This window comes from Sphaerodactylus townsendi, linkage group LG11, assembly GCF_021028975.2.
Source record: "Sphaerodactylus townsendi isolate TG3544 linkage group LG11, MPM_Stown_v2.3, whole genome shotgun sequence".
Classification (NCBI taxonomy): Eukaryota; Metazoa; Chordata; class Lepidosauria; order Squamata; family Sphaerodactylidae; genus Sphaerodactylus; species Sphaerodactylus townsendi.
The window spans coordinates 32597466-32619671 of NC_059435.1; the positions used below are offsets into that span (position 1 = coordinate 32597466).

General features: G+C 43.3%; 1 protein-coding gene across 5 annotated transcripts in view; it reads right to left on the reverse strand.

Annotated features, from left to right (window-relative positions):
* RBMS3 (RNA binding motif single stranded interacting protein 3) overlaps positions 1–22206 on the reverse strand; it is an 882486-nt gene that overhangs the window by 187206 nt on the left and 673074 nt on the right. The gene's annotated exons all lie outside the window — the stretch shown is intronic.

Sequence of the window (22206 nt, forward strand, 5' to 3'; positions counted from 1 at the left end):
CACTTAAGTAAACCTACTCAGCTTCAGCATTCCCAACTGCAATGTGACCTGACTGTTTCGTTCCTTGAACATATAACACAGGTGCAAGATTTTATGTGGAGCCTGAAACTTGGTTTACCTTCTAGAATTATCTGCACCACTCATAGACTATTTCTGGCCTTGAGTTTATACCAGAACTGTAATTTAGCACGTGTTGCAATGTGCATGAACCAGATGCTACGTTTGGAAAGGATAGCAGGCAACTCACAAAATAGTTGTGCTCAACAAAGCTTTTTCTTTGGCTCTGCTTTCTGACCCAACAAACCCCACTCAGACTGCCAAAATGGCTTATCTCAAGAGCTGGCAATGGTATTTCCTGCCAGAAGAACCGGCTGTGTGTGTGATGTTGCTTAAGTATAGAGCACATTATGACTTCCTCTTGTGAACCAAGGCATAGCTTACTATAATTGGGTTACTGTTCCCTCGACCCAGCAGACAGAAGTCTTTCTGCTTTTCAAGGGCAAGGGGTGTTTCCTTCAAACTATTAAGAATTAACAAATAGATATTGATAGGAACATAATTATTTGATGAAAAATAATTACTGCAGTCCTCCCATCATCAACATAAAAATTACTGTTTAACTTAACTGACAAACCATTAATCACGTAATGGAAGTTAAGTTACTCTAACAGATAGTTTAAAGGAACTCTCCATTTGCTAAAAAAATTGTTTAAAGTATTCCCAAGGATATTAACTTTAAGCCGAGAGGGAGGGCAAGTGAAGCAAACTACTAGTGAGAGAGAGAGGGGCGGGGAGGGAGGGAGGGAGGGATCTACAATGCTATAATTTTAAGAAGACTGTATGAACACCAATATTTAGTTTCCATAACTTACATATACTGGCAATTTTTGTTTTTTTAAAAGTACAAATGGAAACTGTTGTTAGTTACATTTGTTTATCAATCTTGTTCTATATTCCAAAAGTAGATATTTATCCAAATTGAGCTTTAATTGGTCCATTTACTATGATTGTTGTTGGACATTCAATCACACATATTATCTGCCAATAATGCTCTCATTTTCAGTTGTAATGCATCCTGACATGGGCTGTGCTTTTAGATCATCATATTGGATTAGTGTTTGGTATTTCTTTTTACTGAGCACAAAATATTGATCTAATTCAATCAGAACTATCATAAGCTGATGCCGCGTCTGGCTGCAAAGTTTTCATGCTCATTAATTTTCTATTTTAACTCCTACTCTGACAGTCATCATAGAAAAAATATGAATGGTTTCAAGATTATTCAGAATATTGGCTCCAGCTCAAAGCTCTGTGTTCATTTCAGTAACTTAATAGGCTTCTACTCTTCAAGGCAAATGATGTTAAGAAAGCCTGTCCTAGTGGTTAAAGTGTGGGACTACGATCTGGGAGACTGAGGTTCGAATCCTCATTCTGCCAAGGAAGCTTGCCGGGTGACCTTGGACCACTCGCATGCTCTCAGCCTAACCCTACTTCCCAGGGTTGTTGTGAGGAAATCAGAGGAAATGAGAATTTAAGCTGTTTGGTTCCCAATTGGTGAGAAAGGCAGTATATGAATGAAGTAAGATAAATGTAGAGGAATGAATGTGCGGAACTGTACCATTCTACTGAAGCAAATAAAGGATTTATTGAGCACACAGATGTATCATATGTGCAACGGAAGTTTCCTGTATGTAAGAGCCTTGATTCAGATTGGGTGGGTTCAGATCAGTGTTCTGATCAAAGGGCAAACTGTCAGCATAGCACAATAGGAAACAGGATAGCAATTCAGCTGAGCTTCCGGGTGACCTGTAACCGCTCAACCTGCACTGAGCAACAAGCAGCTCACACTGATGAGCTAAGCAAGTATATAAAACCAGACATGACCTTTTCCACTCCTCAGATCTGATCCCACCGAAATGCTATGCACCTTGCAGCTACATACCATGCGGGCAATTAACAGAAGGAAAACTCTGCAGTCGCTTCTGCTTGAAATGTATCTTTGTGGTGCAGGAAGCAAGATGTTTGTGCTTAACAACCTCCTTCAGTCACACCCATGTAGTTTCTGCCATAATGACATTGTGATTGGTTTAATGGGTAGGCAGAATTGAAGTCTATGCCACCTCCAGATCGTCTATCCCCAGGAGTTTCCTAACAGTTTCCAATCAACCAAGGAACTTGGTATTACTTTTTCCTGATAGCCAATCAGAAGTTTTGGTTGTTAGCTATCTTTTTTGGAGCCTTTGCACTGGTTACCACTCAGCCTTTGGTCTGGAATCCATCACACCAGCTTCATGTCGGAAAGCCCTAGGAGATTTGGAGGGGGACCATGGGAAGGTCAGGATCATCAGTGGGGTGCTCTCTCCAGGGTAACTGATCTCTGGAGTCTGGAGATGAGTGATAATTCCATGAATCCCTAGCTTACAAGGTTGTTGTAAACAAAAAATGGAGACAAGGAGAACAATGTAAGTTGCTTCGCGTCCTCACTGGGGAGAAAGGCAGGGCATAAATAAAGTAAATTAGGCATTTTCCCCATGGCCAATATATCCTGGGATAAGGAAGTGAACCATCCTGGTTTGGCCATGACTTCCGCATGGGTTCCGGGTCTAACTCAGTCCCACACCGTGAGATTTCCCTTATCCCGCGACTTTCAAAAAACAATAAAATTGGCAGTTCTTTTAAAAAAACACGCTACTCCCATGCAAACACCATGGGAGATGAGCCGGTTTATTTTTCCCACCATCCGACTGCAACCAATCAGAATGCCGGAAAAATGGGACCGTGCATGCGTGGCATTGCTGGCGAGGAAAATGAAAGTACACTGGGGGCCATGCATAATCACCTGGAGTTCTTCCTCCAGACCTGAACGCGCTGACGGGCTGCCGTGCAGAGGGAAGAACTGAGATGGGAACATCCCAGTATGTATGATCCCGTTTCCCCCCTGGGGATGTTTTGGCTGTGGGGAAAATGCCTAAGTTTGTTTTCCCAAGGCCAATCTCATTCTGGGTAGACAAGGGCCTGCACAGATATAAATGGTTGCTTCCACTGCTCAAAAACAGTGTTAAAATCTGATCAGTTTCTCCTGAAAGCCATTAATAGTGAAACCATTTGTGCAATCTGTGAAATGAAGTGTGGAGTTCTGAAAATGTCTGGATATCTTTGAGGGACTTTGCTCTTGGACGGTGACGGTGTCTTCTTCATTAAAAGTAAATCCCAGGAACAGCAAAAAGAGGCAGGACCAAGGCCACTTAAAATGAAGAGAAGTTATTTAAAAGATTACAAAGGAAAAAAATGTATTAAGTTGCCCAACACACTTCAATAAAAATCTTCACTGGAGGTGGCAATTACATGTTCTACTGTCACAAAAAGGTGTTTCCAAAATATTTAGTTTAATACAATTTGTGACTTGAAGACCCACTGGAAACACTTTTTGCCACAAAAGAGATTGTCATCTCTGATTAAGGTTTCACTGAAATGCATTGGCAACTTAATACCTTTTTTCTTCAGCTCTCACTTGAAGTTCATTTTTTCTCAGTCCCAAGAATTCAATGTGACTCTTGTCAAAGTCACATTTTCCTAGCTGCTCACATTTTCTTTAGCAACCTAGACTATTTCATTTCCTGTCTACAGCTGTCATGCATATGCTGTTCTAGAGTATAGATAAGAATGTCTTATGGACAACTACAAAGATGTGTAGAATATCTCTCAGGGCACACTTAATGAAGAAATGGAATGAAGATAGTATATTGTTTTCAGAACAAAGGGTATATAAGGTGTTCTATGTGACATGTAGAATGTCATCTTGCACTCATTTTCCACAATTTCGGATTGGGCTGTAGGTCCCCTAGAGTTCCAGCTTAATTAATACATGACCACAATGGAAACTGAAACTATGGCTAATCTTAGATTTGTAGTACTGAATGAAGGATGCTAATCCACCCTTAACTCAGTCCTCCATGTGTGGCAGTCTGTTTCAAGGTGTGACAATGTCATACATGCATGCATACATACATACATGCATACATACATACCTATATTTCTATATTTATCAATCAATCAATCTATAGACCAGCCCTTTTTTCCAAAACAAATAATACTGGTGTCCATGCTTCTAAGGAGAAAGACCATATGAACTCCTTTGCCAAGCTCTTTTGGATGTACTAATTCTAGGCCTAGCTCAGGCATAGTACTGAATACAGTTGAACACAGTTGAAAGTGATCATTACCTCAAACTGTATACAAGTGGAAAAGTCATAGATGGTAAATGAGAAAGGTGTTCTTAGACCTTTAATTTACAATGAAAGTAAAATAACATTTCCCAAAGAATTCATGGAGGTGTTCTTACTACTCTAAGACGGTGTCCATTGTGGACAGCAGGAGACAATGGACCACACCAGTATGTTCATACTCCTCCATTCTAATTGAAGTTTAGACAAATGAAATGCACGCAAGATGAAAATCAGTGAACTCAATGAGACTGATTTCCAAGTTAGTAAGCATAAGAGAAACACATCTTACTGTGATATGCCTCTGCAGATGCTAGCCATAGATGCTGATGAAACAATAGGAGCAGAAACTACCAGGAAACTGCCACACTGCCCAGAAAACCCACAATAGCCAGTTGAAAGCCTTTCAGAGTATTACTGTGCACAGGCTTGGGGCTTTTCCCCCCCAGCCAAAATACTGGCTGCCAGGTCTTTGATCCCCCCCCCAAAAAAAAATGGAGGAGGGGGGTTATTCTATGTAGTGGTCACCAATTAACTTCTACTTCAGACACTACAGTTCAAGACCAAGAACGCTAAATGTTCACTGATGAGCATGTTAAAAGTTTTGAGAAGACTTTATAGAACAATATTATTGCTTGACTTTTATTACCTTTAGAAGCAAATATGAGTTGCAGTTCTATTCCATGTGATATTTTGCAAAGCCAATGTTAGTCAGCTTTCACTGGTGGTTCAGCCTGGGAACATTGTCCCCTGGACATGCAGACTTACACCGTGCAAAATTGGGTGTAAACCTGTGCTGCTAATGGGGCAATTTGAATGGGGGAGGGTTTTTTGTTTTCCCTCTCTGCTGCACTGGCCAAAACCTCTATGCCCCCGCCTTCACATGCCTGCCGCAGAACTCCCTCCATTAACTGGATTGCACTGTTCTTCAATATATCTCTGGGATCCAGGGGAGAAACAGGTAGTTATGATGTGAAAGTTTTCTTGATAAAATGAAAATTAGGAACTATTAGGGAAACTACCATGTAGCAGAGGCTTTCACAAGATGTACTTTGCATGGAAACTACTACACATTTGAAAAATGATGCTAAATGCACAAAAGTGCATTTGCCATAGCTTTTCAAAACTGCTCTGCTTTCTAAGGAATACCAAAACAAAACAAAAAAACCCAAGCAGGACAAAAGTCTTGGAAAATTAGGGGGACTATATGTCACATGGTCAGCCCTGATTAGTATTTGGATGGGAGACCACCAAGGAACACCAGGGTTGCTGTGCAGAGGAAGGCAAGCCATCTCTGTTAGTTTCTTGTTTTCAAAACCCCATAAGGGGTCACCATAAGTCAGAGGTGTATGGGGGAATGGAGCTCCCTGCCTCTGCCCCTCCCCTGCTCCCCACAGTTACCTTAGCTTAAAAGAAGTCTGGTGGGAACTACATTTCCCAGGAGACCTTGCGAGCCCCAACTCCTGCAGGGAGCCCCAACTGCTTTTAAGCTAAGTTAAGTGGGGGGGAGCAGTGGGGGGAAGTGGGGGGGAGCACACAAGGCAGTAGGAGGAACAGGTCAGGGTGATTTTCGGTGCATGATGCGCCCTCTGTCCCCTTATAGCTACATCTCTACCATAAGTCAGCTGTGACTTGACAGCACTTTATTCACAAACACATATGTCATAATATCATCAGGAATATTTGCAGTACAATGAACTGTTGAAATCCAGCAGGAATGAACAAATACTGAATCCTAAATGTTGTTTCTTTTATATGTAATTATATTTTGGCAACCATCTTGGTTCTTTGTTGTTGTTGTTGTTTTTGCTATTTGTCTAATAGAATTATTTGTATTGCATATACTTGTGTAATTTTTTTATACCGCTGTGCACATCACTTCTGAAAGTCTTTATATTTCACTGGGGGTTGGGGTTGGGATTAGGTGTTAAGAAACAGAAATTGGCCCCCAAAGTTAAAAACAAAAAGAATCATAGATCTGGTTCACAGAAGAGAGAAGCAAGATTGAAATGTAAATTTTGGAAGAGAATGAAGGAAAAATTTAAACTTGTATCTAAAGCCCAGTTGCATAATGGAACAACACTGCAAAATTGCATTCAACTACCCATACTGTTTAAGACTTTTTAAAAACTTCTGTACAGCAAAAAAACTGTAATTGAAAGAGAAAAATAGTGACATTTAAGTGATTGATACATGACCTGTTCGCAGCACAAAGAATCTAATGAGCTATTTCAACATGACAAAAGGCTACTTTTCAGCTTTCACAACTAAGACCTACAACTCAATTAGATCCCGTAATTGTTTCTTCCTTGCATACTATATAAAAGTAACTCAGGTATTTCAAGACGTAATATTTTAAAACACAACGACTAATTGTGAAAAGCATGCATTTATGGAGATCAATGAGCATTTCCTATCGTCTTGAGCCAAGATCTTGCCTGGTGCCTACAAGGCAATCTAGGGGGAAAAAATAACAAACTTCCCACCCCAAAACGCTATTCATATAATTTATGAGCCAAAAAGATTAATGATTTATTACTAGGCTCATTAATCAAAAGAGGGGAAGAGGAAGAAAGAAAGAGAACAAGAACAGAGTGTGTGTGTGTGTGTGTGTGTGTGTGTGTGTGTGTGTGTGTGTGTGTGTGTGTGTGTGTTTTTTAAAGGACCAATTCTGCTGTTCAAGTCAATTAGGCCTGTACAGCTATTACACTCAGAAGAAGCCGCAATATTATTGAGGCTTCCCCGAGTGTATTCAGAGTATAAAATAAATGCTATTATTCAGGAGATACTGAATTGCTAAGCTTCTTAAATTTGTACAGTTGGGAACCTGCAGTACATTAAAATGCTGAAACTCATTAAGAGCCTTTTCCACAGCCTTAGAATCATTGGCATTCACAGCAGTATTTAGAACAATAAAACACTCCCCACACCTAACAGGAGAGTGACTTCCATTTCTTTAGCTCCACTTTAATGAATCACTGAGGTAGAACTTGTGCCCAGCCTCTCAGTCAACTCCTGTCTTTAGACACAATACAAACATACAAAAAAGAAAAGGCTAATATCCTAAGCATAATAAACAAAATTTGCACATGCCGCCACACTAAAAAAAAGCCCCAACAATTCAGTTAACATTGATCTCTTGGTTTAGAGCATAATTTAATTCTCTCCCTTTGCCAATAACAAGTAAATCACCTTCATAGTTCCAAAACAACCTGTTTTGTTCTGTGAGCACTAGAATTCAACACCGACAGAGAGGGAAGGGAAGGTGTGTGTATGTGTGTGTGTGTCTATTTCCTGAAGCTGTCATCCTCTGGTGTGAAGGGCAAGGAGTCAGTTTCCTCAATGCCTGTTATCATTAATGTGAGGAGCACTTCATCTCCCTGAGTGTCCCAAATGAAAATCTCTGTTTTCTCCTGACTGCAGTTATAGAATCTATGTCCATAGCAAGGCACTAAAATAGACAGCCAACTGTCAGACTCTTATACAATGGGACCACATGCTGTGCGTATTTCCTGCACTTTGTGCAGCAGAGAATGAGACTGAGTCAGCAGTTGAGAGCTGCAAGATCATGGGAGCACATCCCCTAGCACAGTTTTGAAAATGCCCAGAGAACTCAGCAAGGTTTCTGCTACTGCTCATGACAAAGCCTGGTTTATACAGGTAGCTGGTAAAATGGCAAAAGGGCAGTATGGACTGCATCACTGAATACACCTTGGCAGAAAAAGCAGCATGAAAACAGAAAACTGGCAAAGCAGGCAGAACTCTTTGCTGTTTTGGTTTTCCATTAGTTGGGAATTTTCAGCATAGGAGAGCAATCCTGAAACCTCCATCTGGAGCACTTTGTTACCTCATTCTCACCTCATTCTCTTTCATGTATATATCTTGTAAGTCTCAAATGACCACAGCAGCAAATAAGGTTCAGCCAGACCACCAGGAAGCATAAGTTATGCCCTATATGAAGCACAAGTTATGTCCTACGAGAGCCACACTTTTTATCCACAGTTCCCATATGAAATCATCACTGTGACACATTCATGGTCAGCATTGCCCAGCTGCCCAGTCAAGCTGTTCTTCAACTTTACTTAAAGGCTTACAATGAGACATGGAGAAATAGACCAGGGGACCTTATGAAAGCCTCCTCTGCCATATTTCACTCTGGGGTGTGTGTGTATGGTGGTGGGGACTCTACGTTACCGCAAAGACTTCATGTCACCTAACTAATTTGGTGCTGAACCCATATTTCACCTTTTAAAAAATAATTTACAGGCTTGCCTTTCTCCTGAGTGTTGCAGGACCCAAGGTAGGTTACAAAAATATAAAAACCATTTGATAAAATCAACACCAAAACAACAGATATGAGACATTAAAAATATCTTATGGCCACACTGGCAGAGTATTTTACCTTTACCTATGCTTGGACTGTCCCTCAGACTCTCCACGAAACTCTGTTCTGCAGCCTTGTTGGAAAGCCAGAAGAGTAGGATCCCTCCTGGCCTTTTCTAGGAGGCTACCTCAGAGGTAAGAGCCAGTGTGGTATAGTGGTTAAGAGTGGCAGACTCTGACAAGGAGAACTGGTTTTGATTCCCCACTCCTCCATATGAAGCTTGATGGCTGACATAGTTCTCTCAGAATTCTCTCAGCTCATGCTGAGGAAGGCAATGGCAAACCAGCTTGGAACGTCTCTTGCCTTGAAAGCCCCATGGGGTTACCATAAGGCAGCTGTGACTTGACGGCACACACGTACTTCCCAGAAGCATGAGGCAGCTACTGAGAAACTTGGCCCAGACTTTTGTTAAATGTGTGTTGCATAAGGCAATACTGCCAGTAAACCTTGCTGTGAAGAAGGAAGCTGAAGCAAGAGAGCATGCAGGGAGAGATGATCGTTCATGTACGTGGTTCTCAGGTCTTCAACGGTTTTAAAGGGGTTCACCTGCCTCCACTCAGAACTAAACCTGGAAATAGATCAGCAGTCAGAGCAGGGATCTTAGAAGAGGTGTGATGCGGTCCTGCCGGCCATCTGCTCACTATTTTTTCGATTGCGAGAATGTTGCATCTTAAAAGCAAAAGTAATAAAAATAAAACTTCCAAAAATAATTTTTGTGCTCGAAAATACACTTTAAATTTCAATATTTATATTTTTATTTTAAAGAACAACACTATTTTAAAAGTAATGCTCTTTTGTGCCAAAACAAACTTATTATTTTAATATTTTATTTCATTGTAAAGGGTTCTTTTGTTGTCATATTGTTACAGACATAGAGTTATGTTCTTGTGAATGGCCTAATATTATTTAATATTATTTAATACATAAGGTTTTCAGTCACAAAACAGACACTGTTTTTATTATTTATTTATGATATTTATACTCATTTCATACTAGTTAGTCTAGGCAGTTTACAAAAAAAATAAAAGCCACAATAAAAACATCATGAATAAAATATAACAGTTAAAACAGCAATCAAAATAACATTACAATAACAACTCCCCCTCCCCCAGACCAGCTGTAGTGGGGGTTTCCAGGAAGGGCAACCAAATGCCTGGGTGAAGAGTCTAACCCAGGGGTGGGCAATTATTTTTTCCATGGGGCCGCATAAGAAACAGAAAATATTGTGGAGGGCCAGGCCAAAACGCAGGGGGGGGCGAGGTGGTTTTGAAAGCCCACAGAAGCCGGCAGCCAAGGCAACCAGCTTCTGCGGGGCTTTCAAAGGCGCCTCGCTCCCCAGCAAGCCAGGGGGGCGAGGTGGTTTTGAAAGCCCCACAGAAGCCGGCAGCCAAGGCAACCGGCTTCTGCGGGGCTTTCAAAGACACCTCGCGCCCCAGCAAGGCAGGGGCGCGAGGCGCTTTTGAAAGCCCCGCAGAAGCCGGCAGCCAAGGCAACCAGCTTCTGCGGGGCTTTCAAAGGCGCCTCACTCCCCAGCAGAGGTGTATCTATGCAAACTGGAGCCCGGGGACAAAACCTGAATTTGGCGCCCCCTCCCTCGGTATGGGCGGCCACCCTTCCCCACCACGACGAAACAATGATTTTTTTGCACCACTGCACAAAACACCCCCCACCCCCAGCAAAACATACATGGCTCTCTCCCCACCAACTCTCTTTCCTAATTTTGTCCTTACACCAACCCTGTGAGGTAGGTTGGCCTGAGAAACAGCTCCAAGCCAGTGCAAGGGGAAATTTACTTTTAAGCATATAAATCTCTCACAAATCACCCCCATCTGAAGGTTTACCAAACAAATGCCAGCATCATCATCAGTTCTGTTGCTGTTGGGATCCAGCTCAGCTTCCCTTCTCCTGTGCCTATCGGAGCCAGTCTGCTGAGAAGGCTTGTGAGTAAGGGAGAATAAAGCACACTGGGTCAGAGGGAGGGGAGGCGGAGCACCCCAGTCCTGCTCCTGGGAGCACAGTGGGATTTCTCCCCTGCCCCCTGGACACTCCAGGCCACCGTACAGAGTGGGCGGGGCTACAACAGGCACTGGCAACAGTCGCTGCCTCAGTGCCGGGCTTGCTAAGACCTACTGAATCAGCTTGTGTGCAGGGACGTTTTGGCGCCCCCCACGTGACCAAAATGGATGCGCCTGGGGACAAGAGGTACTGTCCCTAGGCAAAAACGCCTGTGCTCCCCAGCAAGGCAGGGGGGCCGGTCAGGGTCATCTGGCGGGCCGGATAAGGCCCGCGGGCCGTATAATGCCCAGGTCTGGTCTAACCCCATAAAGGGTAGGTACATGATGAATTTATGAAGTAAGGCTATTCCAGAGTCTGGAGGCAATCATGGAAAAAGTCCTTCCACATACCCCTGCTCCCCACATCTGGGGAGGGGAGAAGTACTTCCAGGAGTGCCTTCCTTTGGGCAGGTGTACATACGGGCATAGGCAGTCCTTCGGGTAGGCAGGACCTAAGCTGTTTAGTCATTTGTACATCCACATCAATGCCTTGCATTGGGCCAGGAATTGTGAGCCAGTGTAGTTCCTTAAGGACCAGCGTGATATGCCTCCAGCCAGATTTATGGGCTACAGCCTAGCTGCCACTTGCTGACCAACTCCACTTTCTGGACTATCTTCAAGGGCAGCCCCATGTAGAGTGCATTACAATGATCCAATAGGAAGGTTACCAGAGCATAAACACTGTGTACAGGTCTCCTTTGCCCAAAAATGGATGAAGCTGGTGAACCAGATGGAGTTTCTGGAAGGCTCTCGAGGCCACTGCCATCACCAGAAGCTCAAAGGACAGCGATGAATCCAGGAGCACTCCCAGATCTTGCACCAAGTTCTTCTGGGGCAATACAACCTCATCCAAAACTGGGTGTCCTGTGATCTCATGGACTCTGGAGCCTGGAAAACAGAGCACCTCCATCTTGTGTGGATTCAGTCTAAGTTTGTTGGTTCTCACCCAGCCCATGACTGCTTCCAGGCAGTAAATTATTCCATGGAATGCCTCTCCTGAGTGATGAAATGAGAGATACAACTGGGTGTCATCTGCCTATTGATGACACTTGACTCCAGATCCCCTGATGTTCTCACCCAGAGGCAAATCCACTTAAAATGATGTCCAGGGCTAACTCAGATGCCCCGCCCCCACAGGGATAGGGGCACAGTTGAAGGTCAGTGAGTGAGGCTTTCCCCACCTGCAATCTCTATGTGGAGACTGGGAACAGGGTCAGTGAGGATTGCCCAACCCTCATCTCCAAGCGCAGATGGCCCATCTTCATGTGGAGATGGGAGCAGCCAGGGCCTGTTTGAGCTTGACCTTAGCCAAGTTGCATTCTATTGCTGCACTCTACATGGGGCTTCCCTTGAAGATGGTCAGAAAGCTGAAGTGTGTGCAGCATGCAGCAGCTAGGCTGTTAGGCTCTACTACCGGTCAGGTGGAGCTTTGGGAACCATCCAACAGTATTGTGGCTCAAAAGGAGCTGACTTCAGTTTGAACCTGGCTGAGATGAAGCTCAAACAGGCCTCTGCTGTTTCTATCTCCTTGTGGAGATTGGGTGTGGGGCCAGCCAGCTAGCCTGACCCGATCTCCACATGGAGATAAGTGTGGGGCAAGTCCAGCTGGTCTTGTCCCCAATCTCCACATGGATACTGTGGGTGGGGCAAGCTCTGCTTGCCAATCTTCAACTGTACCCTTATCCTGATCTCCTTGGGGAATTCCAGACCAGGGTGCAGTTATAAGGGGGCGTGGCTGTAAATGGGCCCCCAAGAAGTGGTGCTTGGAGCTCCAGCCCTCTCGTGTCCCCCCCAGCTATGCCAATGACTTCACCCAGCAGTTACATATACATGCTGAACAGCGTAAGGGACAGGACCAAGGTAATTATTCATTAGCTGTTTTTGTATTGCATAGTTCTGTTGTGATTCTAAATCTTTAATTTTTAAAATTAAAACATTTCAAAGTGTATTTAAACAGTGGCACAAAGCAGTTTTAAAGGCTTGGGTTTTGTCCCAGTTATAGATTATCCTGTTTAGAAAAGTTACAAAAGTTCAGGAAAATTCAGGTACAGGGAGGCATGTGGCAGTTTCAGGAATAAACAGAGCAAGTCTGGGGAGGTATCAGGAACCCCAACAACAGCAGACAGGCACACATTATGCTCAGAAATGTATTCTTGACACCAAAGAAGGTAGGCATGAATAATGCTCTCTTGCACACAGCTTAACTAAGCCACATAACAGAGAATTTATAACTTCCAAATGAAGGAAATGCTAGTATTACATTCTCTAAAAAGCACTCCTAACGAACCAATGTGTGGTAGAAACCCAGTACACAGAACCCTATTAGTGCAATCCTCTTTGACAGGTGCCACCTGCTCTGCCCCTCCTCTCCATCCCTGGAAACATAAAAGGAAATGGTATGCTGAAAGGGAGGGAAATCCTGTGTTTCTGTCAAAAGCAGAACTGGTACCACCTGCTCTGCTACCCCTTTCCACCCTATGAATGGCAGGTAGAGCTATTGTTTGGTAACTTGCATATCAGTGTTTTATAAAACTGATGGGTTTATATTGTTGCACTTTTTCGATATTATAAACCACTTTTAGTCTGCAGTGAGCAGAGAGAAAATGACAGAGGAAAAAGCACAAAAATCAATAAATGGATCATCTGTTGAGACTACCAGTACAGCTGGTCACTGTGCCTGCCTGCAGCTTATGTCGCCTACTGGTTCAAACACCCCTATCCACGAAGTGCCAGAATACTGAGGATTAACTACTTACAATAAGTACTCTCTGGAACAAGGTGCATTCAGCTCATTCAATTAAGTTCTGGCTTCTACCAACTGGTAAGCAAGGATAAACTGGTAACAGTTTTGGGCACAGCTAACATGCCTTCACAATTATTCTTACATATATGATAGGTTATTACGTGTTATTGATCTAATAAGCCCTGCATGGAATATTGCTGTAGGTGTCCGTATGCAAGGGTTGCATCTTACAGCAAAACGGCTTTACCAGTCAGAATGCTGCCTGTAGGAGATAAATTACCATCTCCTCAGAGTGAACAAAGCTGGTGCTGATTAAGGAAGGAGACAAGATAAAGGCAGGGGGGAAAGCAAGGAGGTAAGTTTTGTTTTGCGAGTGATTCGCTCAGTACGTAGCCTTGATTCTTGGTCAGTATACTGAAACCAATCCTTATCGTTTGGAATGTTTGGAACTTGAAACTGTTGAAGGATGGTTGGGGTTTTTTTGTGATTTTAAATGACAGCAAATAAAAGGCTTTGGACTTTGTCATAGAAAGGAATTGGTTTCCCTTGCTTTCATTGCTTCTCTCGCTGAAGTGAAAGTGCCTGTGAGAACATTGCCGTGGAGGAGGCCGGAGCAAAGCCTGCAGAAAACTTGTGAGCTGCCTGTCGGCTGGCCTACAGGGCTGTGAAAAGGTCAGGACGGGCCCGTTGTCTCATACAGTGTCACAGCTTAAAAATGCACAATTACATTCAAAAGACACAGTCAGATGTTTCAGAAGAAAGATTTTGTTTCCCTCATCATCATCATGTTAATTTCAGTTAATTGCCACTACAAATACCCCTTATTCCTTCCAAGAGTCCCTGTATATTTTTCAATGAAACACTGAGAGTAGGAAAAAAAACATTCTCCCAAAGTCAGTTGTGGAAGCTTCTTTTATGTTACCAAGGAGCAGTGTTTTTTTTTCTTTTTTTCCCCTGAGACCAAAATAATCCAGATTATTCCTTCAGGTTTTCTCCACCCATTATCAGTCATAAGAAATGCTGTTTAGATCATCACCTGTCAAGGACTCTTAATGACTGATTGGTCACGTCTTGGGACTTATCTACTGGTTGACTGCCCATTTCCTACACAGGAGCAGACCTGAAGTGGCTGGAGAATGAACCAGCTGAGATAACTAGAATGCAGTAAGCTCATTTGGATGCCAGGAATGATAAACAAGTTTGTGTCAAGACATTTGGTGGGGTAGGGAAGGCCCAACCCTGAACCCATGGAAGTGGTGTGGTTGAATGGAGCAGGTGGATATCAGTGAAAAGATAGTCAAATGACTCACCATTTCCTCCTGAACACTGTAGTTTGGATATGATCACATTTGATCATAATTTCTCCTGATCTCATGCACTTGCCCCCTGAGGTCATCAAGGCACCCTGGGGCTGCTCACCCGGCAGCCTTGCAGCCCTGTTCCATTTCTTCCCTTCCTGATCCAGCTGCAATGTTCCTCACCCTTCCCTTCCCTCACCTCTTCCTTCCCTTCCTGATGTTCCTTAGCTTTCCCCGTCCCCCACCCTCCATAGGCATTGAGCCAGAGTATGACCCTCGTTGGGGAGGTGAGTGGGCACCAGCAGGAGCCATGGGATGTGCTGGTGCCAGGTGGGAGCAAGGGGCATGGACAGTGGTGGAATTCAAAGAATTTAACAACCAATTCCAGTGGTGGGATTCAAATAATTTAACACCTGGTTGTTTACAAGCACCATTTTAACAACCTGTTCTGCCGAAGTGGTGCAAACCTGCTAAATCCCACCACTGGTCACAAGCCTGGGAAAGGCGGTGGTGGTCTTGAAAGATCTGTAAAGTCTGCTGCTGTGCTCTCACATGGGGGGGGGGGGGGGAACGACACAAAATCAGTTTTTGCCCAGGGCGCCATTTTTTGCTAGATATGCCCCTGGCTGTAGAACCCCATTTCCACTCTGCCAAACTTGCTGGCAGAATAAGGAATTTGAGAGTACAGATTTACCATAGTGCTCTCGATACACCAGGTATCTCTATCTCTCTTCCATTTAGAAGCTAGGGAACAACAGAACAAACAAGAAAGAAAGGATTGGGTCATTCACTATCATATAAGTACAGCCTCAAGCAGGACTCTGGAGAGGCAACATAAATTCTGTAAATAAAGTTAATATAGTAGATCTGTAATTTCTGGACAGTGAAAAAGAAAGCTGCAAGCGGCACTCTCTCTCCCTGCTCCTAGCCTGCCTGTGCTTTTGCAGCTGCCCTGGTATGGTTCTGTGCTCCCTTTGCAGAGAAAGGGATAAGGCAAGAAACCTCTAAAAGCACTATGTGGGGCTGACTCCATCCCACTCAGAACCTGCACTCTGGCAATGCTTGGTGGAGTTCTCTGCTTCAGTTATCTTCATGAATATCCTCAAGATAACAGCATAGTCAGGAAATCAGCAACTGCATTCAAAAGAACCTGTTTATGTGCTTATTTCAATCAATGTGTATGAAGCCCTTCAGCTCTGCAGATGCTTCGGGTGGTTCCTAAGAAAAACATAAAATGCAATAGCAATTTAAAATAAGACGGTTCTATGGCACCTTCTTTGCTTGCTTCACTGGGAATGTAGTGTTTATGTAATTATCAATTATGGTTTTTGGAATCACAGAAATACAAAAACAGGAGTTTCTTTAGCAGGAAGTAAAGAAAAAGACATGTGGAACCCCTTTTCAAAACTCAACTGATTTTTGTACAGTGAGCTTCAAGAAATAGAGACATTCCCAGCAGAATTAACAACTGCAGAATAAGATCATGTGGTTGTGTTGTGTTCAAGGACAAGCTAGGTGCTGCATATCAGCGGATCTGTCTTGAGGAACTATGGCATCTAGACAGAACATATACATTTCTGGCAACTGTTGAGCTCCATTTACACATTACACAGTACTTGTTTGTCATTTATGATTTGTCGTTTATGTTAGGACCTATGCAGATTAGCTAGTTTGATATTTTAAAAAGTTATGGCTCTAGAGTATCAGAGGTGTTCACCTACATGCTCCCCTGCTCGCTCTCTCTCTCTCTCTCTCTCTCTCTCTCTCTCTCTCTCTCTCTCATATACACACACATACACACACATATTCAGGATCAGCAATATTATGGAAATTGGAAATCAAGCCAATAATACCATGTGAATTATTAGTGCTCTCTTGGACTGCTAGTTCTGTTATTTACAATGTACAGCTGTGATTTATTTGTTAAACAAGAACTGGAATACAATTGGCTAGATAAATAGCCCTGCAAGAAGGCAGGGAGGCCCCTACAGCAGGGTTCCCTAGCGTAGTGCCTGTGGGCGCCGTGGTGTCTACAGATGCCTTTTCTGCCTCCCATCAAGTGGGGACAGGTAGGGCTTTTGCCCTGAAAGGCTTCTGACTGACCACTGAAGATCTGATTGGCTGTGCAGATGTAAAATGTTGCTTTGACAGCAACTGCCACCATTGCACAAGGATCTTTTCAATTTAAGCTGTGGCTGGCTCCACCTGCTGCTGGAGCCATTTTGTTGCTACATCCACCACGCCATGTCAGAATTTCATATGTGCCCAAAGGTTCAAAAGGTTTGGGACCCCTAACCTAGAGTCCTAGAGAAGGGAAAGGAGGACAGACTTCTAAAGAATGACAGTTAAAAACATGGCAGTTATGAGGGACACAGTTTGAAAGTGCACTGGGAAGGACTGAAGAACATAGTTATGAAATCAGACAAAGGTTTAAAAACATAAACTTCCAAATCAAACCACTTCCAAAATGGATGGTTTCAGCATCCTGGGGTATGGGGGTTGAGAGTGCTTACCCCAACTTTAGTATTACATGAGGAATAGAACAGGCTCATGCTGATTTCTCCCTTGCTTATATTCGTGGTTGCATTGGATGTCTCAGTCTTGGAAATGGGGCAAAAAGAATGTATCCACCTTCCTCAGGGACAGCCTTGGTAAATCTGGGGGCTGGGCAAAAGTCTAGGAAGGGACCCCAGAATTAGTGCTACCCAACCATCACTTCTCCTGCTGAGGCCAAGCAAGGGGTGGTCCTCACCCCATGAGAGGTGGGCAGGAGCTGCTACCAGAAACCAGCTGCCTGTGCTCCACATGGAGCAGCTGCAACTGGCAGCAGGTGCCTGCTCTTCTCCTTTTCTTATCCCCTCTTTTTTTTGGGGGGGGGGCACTTGTGTAGTTCTCCCCAACTTCAGAGCCTGGAGCTGGAGCTCCTGTTTCCTACTGGTTAGGATTGTGTCTGAGCCCGCTCTTGATCAGTTTGGGAGCAAATAACACTTGATGTGTATGTCAGGTCTCTCCTGTAAACTTTACTAATTGCTAGAAATAATTGTTTTCAACATCCCTTGATGTGCTACACATCTATTGATGGCAAAACTTTATTATCATTTTTATGTGGGGTTCCCAATTCTCCACTTCACTCTACTCCACTCTTTCTTAGGAGACAAACACTAGGCAATGATTTTATACCTCATCAAAAACAACACTGAGACAAGGAAATGAGGCTACCCCTGACAATATATCACATATAAACAAGAGCAGGAAAATATAACATCTCTATGGTAGGTTACAATACTTAATTGTGTACAGCTCCTAGGAAACAAGAATCGTTTGAAATTAAGGATAAATACAACAAAATTAAATTTGTGCTCCTTCTAACACTTGGTAAAGGATATTATGAATTTCCCACACAGCTTAATGCCAACTCCCCAGGGATTATATTACTATTTATTGTTTTCTTTACTCAAATAAAACACCTGTTGGGGTCATCTATTTGAAGAATTTTTAATATAGCAGCCTCACACTATACGAAGTGAAGAATGTTTATTCTAGTTAGATTGTTGGCTTCCATCTCTCTTCCGCCCCCAAGGTAGGTGCATAATGATTTAATAACAGAAACAGCATGCCCACAAACCTTTCTGCCCCGTATTTAAATAAAAACTCAATATATTTGAGATCAGGGTTTCAGTCTGTGCTGTTATTTCAAGATCTCTGCTTTATGAATAGAGCGGTATCCCTAGGATATGCCAGCCTTCTTTTATAAAGCCCTGCCTCAAAGTGTCAGAAGTCAAAGATTTTTTTAAAGCAGCATAAATTGCTGTCAATCATTAAGCCCTTTCATCTGCTCTCAACTTCAAAAGGCATTCAGTTTCCTAAATAGAGGGATCAATCACCCCGAATCACATCTGCTGTTAGGAACAATACTACCACGTTGTCAGCTCCCGGGACACCTAGTTCAGACACGTGTAATTTAACATTCAAGATCAACCAAATAAACATATGTGAGCAGTGAACCGGTGATGTATACCTATTTTGCCTCTTCTGGAGTTCCAGCCTTCACTAAGTTAACAAAGCACTGCTCTGCCAACCTGGTCTCCTTGGATGGTGCTTGGCTAGCACTTAGCTTATTTAAATTCATAACCTGCCCAACTCCCAAAGCTTGTGGCTTGTTTAATAGGTTTAAACAAATTCCAATACAGCCAGTTAAAAGCTCATCCCATGAACAGAAATATATTTTTTTTAAATGCTAAATGCCAGTCCTTTCTAGTTCTATGTCAACTGCCCCAAACCAGCCAGCATAAATTACAACTTCACAACTATTCTGAAAGATGATGTGGCTGGAAATTTCTCCAGGGGAGTAAGCAACTCTGTTTGTCCTGCTGCCCTGATGGATAGTATTGATGCTGGGAAGTGTTAAAAGGCACGATGGGATGTTTGTAGAGGAAGAAACAGTCAATTGAGTATGATGCTATTTCTCATTGACAAGAACCAAGGTACAAAATTAATGTCTTATCAGTGTAAAAGATGCTGGAAACAATATCAACATCACCAACAGCACACACAATTCTTGGCTTGTTTCTTATTTGCTAACAATTTCTAACACATAACTAATTGCCATTGTTGTGACCTTTATTAGGCATCTGTTTCCATACAGTTTATTGTCAGTAAGTAGCTTTAAGTACTAACTGTGGACATATAAGCAGAACAAAAAAGGTTTTTAAAAAATCCTCATTCACATTTAACGGGACGCAAGTTGGTCTGTGGTGAGAAACTACACTGGTTTATAGTTTTATTCAGGCATATAGTCAGGAATCTCATGTATTAATTAGAACCGTGGTGGCGAACCTTTGGCACTCCAGATGTTATGGACTACAATTCCCATTGGCCATGCTGGCAGGGGCTGATGGGAATTGTAGTCCATAACATCTGGAGTGCCAAAGGTTCGCCACCACTGAATTAGAACAATGGTCATCCATTCATTCCCAAGGCTGATGTTATCAGTTGCAGGGGGCATCATAAAGGTAATAGGACGCTTCAGAACTAATGCTCTGCCACAGTTTTGATATGAACCATTTTAATGGGTCTTGCTGAGAATCTAAGGCTCATTCCGCACATGCAGAATAATGCCCTTACAAACTGCTTCCAGTGCTCTTTGAAGCTGTGCGGAATAGCAAAATCCACTTGCAAACAATTGTGAAAGTGGTTTGAAAATTGCATTATTTTGCGTGTGCAAAAGGGGCCTAAGATTCTCTTATGTGTGTCTACGTATCTTCCTTTCTTTTATTGAAATACAGGGCTCTTTCATTAACATGGTGAAATCCAAAATGGTGCTCTTCCCTTTATTACAGATAACTGTGAAAAACAGTTATGTTTCTGGGATTTCTGTGAGTAGAGTCCCAAATGTTTTTTTTTCTTCTTTTTTAAAAGCAGACAAACAGAAACTCAATTATAACCACGGCCCAAGAGGCAAGTCTTTCCCTCTAATGTTTTTTTCAATTCAGAAAAAAATCCCATTGGGCTAATATAAGGTACTTGCAAAACAGTAATTTTGTGCAAACATTATAGATATGTCTGTCCATTTTGTCATGGTCACAACTTGGGGCTGGCTGCCTCCTGGTAGGGCCTTGAGTCCTCCTAGAATTTCAGCTGGTCTTCAGACTACAGATATCAATTCCCCTGGAGAAAATGGCAGCTTTGGACGGTGAACTCTATGGCACCACACCCCTGCTGAGCTCCCTCCCCAAACTCCACTCTCCCCAGACGCTGTCCCCAAATCTGATCAGAAGCTGGCAATTCTCTCACAACCAGAGGTGGCTTGAATGCCTGTTGTTAAAGGGGAAAAAATCTGGGAGATACATTCAGAGAAATTCTAAATGTAGAGACTTTCTCCTTTGCCAATCCAGCCACCATGTGAGTACTAAAATGTGAAAGAAAAGTAAAACTCCTAAGACACAGTAGCCATTTATACGTTTGTGCTCTGCCCTGCAGCAAGCGTACCATCCCTTGGGGTCAGATTCCTGGTTGTGCACACATTCCCCCCTGCCCCCAAACTCACCATGCCACAGATCAGAAAAGCCCCACGGTTTTGGAAACCAGATAAAATGTGAAGCCCCCCCCCCTTTACAGAAAAAGTGAAGGGAATTAGCATGTGCTTTGCTTTCCCAACTCACATAATAGCAGTTTCTTTTCGCATAGATATAAAAAGGAAGTGGAAAGTGGGTAAAAGAGCAGATTGGATCTGCTGTTTTTACTTTGCACTGTGCTCATCCACTGAAAAAGAAAACTGCAGGAAAAAACCCACTGTGAAGCGTAGAGTCGTGAGGTAAACACTGCAGGCATAAATGGCCAGTAAATATTTTCACTAGTTTGGATCAAAGCGCAGATATATTCTCAGGGTGAAAAACTCTTTCAGAAGTTGATGCAGCATGTCTAGCGACCAGATAACCCACTCCCTTCCAGGCACCTTTTTAGATCTGTAGTACTGTTTGCTCCAACTCCAGAGACTTTTTGTGTTGCTTCTCTCCATGGCACTCCTTTTAAAGTATTTTTGTTTTAACTCGTTCATTTCCTTCCTGCCCCCTCTAATACTGAATGACTCATCTCACATGAGGTGCTGATACTCCTCCTTCACTGCTGGGAAGCTGAAATTTCAGAATGGAGCAAGTGGCACTTTCAACTACAGCTGAACAGTAGCAGCAGCAAATGATGGGCTTTGCCTGAGAGTGATTTGATAGGATTGGTTTTGACAAGCTCATCACCATGAGAAGACACTTCTTTCCCATTCTTCAGCGGTTACTACTTTTTATAATTGAACTCTGACCAAGTATAACTAAGATTCCATGTGAAATAAAGTCATTAAGAGTGCAATCCACAGGAAAGAAGAGGGGATGAAAGTTCTGTGGAGCTGGTGTGACTCTGCAAGTCCATCTAGTGTAAGTGGCACCAAAGCCATCTAGAGTAGGCTGACCAGATGTCCCGCTTTTGGCGGGACAGTCCCGCCTTCACACAATTTGTCCCACGTCCCGCAGGTTATTTCCATTGTCCTGATTTTTGGGAGGCTGCCGCACTGCCTTCTGGGGCGCAAGGCAGTGCGGCAGCCTCCTGTGCATGCGGCCGCATGTGCACAACCTTCTGGGGCGCTGCCGTTCCCACCCTGTGACAGGGCAGGAAATGGCAGCAGCTGCCTCACCTCTTAGAAGGCTACAAGCCTCTAAGTGGGTTGCTGAGCGCGCGGATGCCGTCAGCTTCACTTCACCCCTGTCCTGGTTCACAATCTAGAGGGGCTCTAATGTTGGCAGCAGGGGGCCATGCAGCTCTGCAGTACCCAAATACAGAAACTGTGGCTGCGTCAGCACTCCTCCATTTGGAAGCTGATGGTGTTCCTGGGAAAGGGCAGACTTTAGTCGACTTCCAGAAGGCTTTTAGGCTGGGAATGCCCCCTGTGCCTGCTGACAAGTTATACCATGAAAATAGCAAGTATACACCATCGAAACAAAATGGTTAATTGGGTCTT